The following is a 3,381-nucleotide window of genomic DNA, read 5'->3' as shown; positions in this document are numbered from 1 at the left end:
CTGCATAGAAGTTAAATAAGCAGGGTGACAATATACAGCCTTGACGTACTCCTTTTCCTATTTGGAACCAGTCTGTTGTTCCATGTCCAGTTCTAACTGTTGCTTCTTAACCTGCATATAGGTTTCTCAAGAGGCAGGTCAGGTGGTCTGGTATTCCCATCTCTTTCAGAATTTTCCACAGTTTATTGTGATCCACACAGTCAAAGGCTTTGGCATAGTCAATAAAGCAGAAATAGATGTTTTTTCTGGAACTCTCTTTGCTTTTTCCATGATCCAGTGGATGTCGGCAATTTGATCTCTGGTTCCTCTGCCTTTTCTAAATCCACCTTGAACATCTGGAAGTTCATGGTTCATGTACTATTGAAGCCTGGCTTGGAGAATTTTGAGCATTACTTTACTAGCATGTGAGATGAGTGCAATTGTGCGGTAGTTTGAGCGTTCTTTGGCATTGCCTTTCTTTGGGATTGGAATGAAAACGGACCTTTTCCAGTCCTGTGGCCACTGCTGAGTTTTCCAAATTTGCTGGCATATTGAGTGCAGCACTTTCACAGCATCATCTTTCAGAATTTGAAATAGCTCAACTGCAATATACATGTTAGGATATAATTTTAAAGTCAGGGAGGGAGGTGGGAGGGGGGTTCAGGATGGGGAGCAAGTGTACACCCATGGCGGATTCATGCTGATGTATGGCAAAACCAATACAATATTGTAAAGTAAAAAAAAAAAAGAAAAGAAAAAAAAAAAACAAAGTCAAAGAGAACATTAAGCTGTCAAGTATTTATTAAAGGGAGTTGGAATGGGGAAGAAGTTTTGAACATTCCTGTGTTATTTTAACTATAAAAGCCAATAAAGACTGCCTTTTTGGAGAACAAAAAAAGTAAAAACTCGTATTTTACTTGGATCTTGTCTAAGGCAGCTTAGGCTGAATTGCAAAGAGGGTAAGTTTTGACCATGGAGTTAGTTAATGTACAAAGTAATGTGAATATTCTTTCTTCCATATATGTTTGTAAAGAGTTGGGCCACAGTTTCAAAGAAGATACTTCTTAAAGGACAGTTCAAACAACAAAAGTTTGAATTACCCATGTCCACTTCTCAGATTTTTTTCAACAAATATATACTTTAGTATTGTTTCATCCACGGTTAGTTGAATCCGTGGATGTGGAACTGCAGATACAAAGGGCTGACTATCAAGTTATACTTGGTTTTTCCACCAGACAGAGAACAACATCTACTTCTGCTTCATTGACTATGTAAAGCCTTTGACTGTGTGGATCACAGCAAACTGGAAAATTCTCAAAGAGATGGCAATACCAGAACAACTTACCTGTCTCCTGAGAAACCTGTATGTGGGCCAACAGTTAGAACCAGATATGGAACAACTGACTGGTTCAAAATTGAGAAAGGAGTATGACAAGGCTATATATTGCTTCATTAACTTATATGTAGAGTATATAATGTGAAATGCTGGGCTGGATGAACAACAAGCTGGAATCATGATTGCTGGGAGAAATATTAACAACCTCAGATATGCAGATGATACCACCGTAATGGCAGAAAGTGAAGAGGAACTAAAGAGCCTCTTGATGAGAATGAAAGAGGAGAGTGAAAAAGCTGGCTTGAAACTCAGCATTCAAAAAACGAAGATCATAGCATATGGTCCCATCACTTCATGGCAAATAGAAGAGGAGAAAGTGGAAGCAGTGACAGATTTTCTTTTCTTGGACTCCAGAATCACCACAGACAGTGACTGCAGCCATGAAATGAAAAGATGCTTGTTCCTTGGAAGAAAAGCTATGACCAACCTAGACAGCATATTAAAAAGCAGAGACATCACTTCTGTGACAGAGGTCCATATAGTCAAAGCTATGGTTTTTCCAGTAGTCATGAACGGATATGAGAGTTGGAACATAAAGAAGGCTGAGCGCCAAAGACACAACTTAGTGACTGAGCAACAACAAATGAACAAAGAGTCGGTGCCCCAACCCCTGTATTGTTCAAGGGTCAACCGTATGGGAAAAATTAAATTTAGATTGAATTTCTACTGTGTGGGTGTGGTAAAAATATTTGTAGTTTGCTGTCATTAGGACATTAACCTATGAACTAACCACAGTTCAAGAATATGTGATTGTACATGCATTAGGGACAGAAAATTACCCAAAGTACTTAACTGAGATGAATAATATAAGAGGAAGGCAGGATAGAACACTACCAGTCTGCATGAATTACCTATAATGAGCTAACCAGATTCCCACATGTAAACCCTGGGGTTGAAAACAAGTCTGCAAGAAAGCTAAACACCAAAGAATTGATGCTTTTGAACTGTGGTGTTGCAGAAGACTCTTGAGAGTCCCCTAGACTGCAAGGAGATCAAACCAGTCCGTCCTAAAGGAGATCAGTCCTGAATATTCATTGGAAGGACTGATGCTGAAGCTGAAACTCCAATACTTTGGCCACCTGATGTGAAGAACTGACTCACTGGAATAGACCCTGATGCTGGGAAAGATTGAAGGCAGGAGGAGAAGGGGACGACAGAGAATCAGATGGTTGGATGGTATCACTGACTGCATGGACATGAGTTTAAGCAAGCTCCAGGAATTGGTGAGGGACAGGGAAGCCTGGCATGCTGCAGTCCATGGGGTCGCAAAGAATCGGACACGACTGAGCGACTGAAATGAACTGAAGTGCTGCTATGGAAAACTATATGGGGGTTAGTCAAAAAATTTTAAATTACCATTGTTGTTGTTCAGTCGCTCAATGGTGTCTGACTCTTTGCGGCCCCATGGCCCCCATGGACATAATTACCATATGACACTGCAATTTCTCTCTGGGTTTATAGCCCCACCAAAGTCCAAGCGCGGCAGCCTGTGCGCTCCTAGAGTGAAAGGACCACAGTGAGCTCCAGCCCCCACAGGTTGCGAGGCCAAAAGATGCGAGCGCGATGCCTCCCCAGGTCCAAGAAGCAGCAGCGGGATGACGCGGGTGAGACCGCCTCCCCTGATCGGTTGCTGCTGCTGCTGCTGCTAAGTTGCTTCAGTCGTGTCCGACTCTGTGCGACCCCATAGACGGCAGCCCACCAGGCTCTGCCGTCCCTGGAATTCTCCAGGCAAGAACACTGGAGTGGGTTGCCATTTCCTTCTCCACTGCGTGCAAGTGAAGTCGCTCAGTCGTGTCTGACTCTTAGCGACCCCAAGGACTGCAGCCCACCAGGCTCCTCGGTCCATGGGATTTTCCAGGCAAGAGTGCTGGAGTGTGGGCAGGGCCAAAAGCGAAGCTGGCGGCGGAGGGCAGGCTCCGCCCTCAGGGGAGGGGCCAGCAGGCAGCGGCGCGTCGGTGCGCCGCACGTGTGCGAGCGAGGCGGCTGTGAGTCCGCCTGAGCGCTGC

At 44.2% G+C, this 3,381-nt stretch overlaps 1 protein-coding gene across 1 annotated transcript in view; it reads left to right on the top strand.

Annotated features, from left to right (window-relative positions):
- Nucleotides 1-3,307: 3,307 nt before the first annotated feature.
- Nucleotides 3,308-3,381, top strand: part of PUS7 (pseudouridylate synthase 7 (putative)) — a 54,011-nt gene continuing 53,937 nt past the window's right edge. Inside the window, exon 1 of the mRNA XM_010841440.1 lies at nt 3,308-3,370. The gene's annotated coding sequence lies outside the window, so the exon portion shown is untranslated. The remainder of the gene's footprint in view (nt 3,371-3,381) is intronic.

Source organism: Bison bison, unplaced genomic scaffold (assembly GCF_000754665.1).
Source record: "Bison bison bison isolate TAMUID 2011002044 unplaced genomic scaffold, Bison_UMD1.0 scf7180017864162, whole genome shotgun sequence".
Classification (NCBI taxonomy): Eukaryota; Metazoa; Chordata; class Mammalia; order Artiodactyla; family Bovidae; genus Bison; species Bison bison.
Note: the sequence above shows the minus strand (reverse complement) of the source record. Positions and strands in the feature narration are given on the sequence as shown.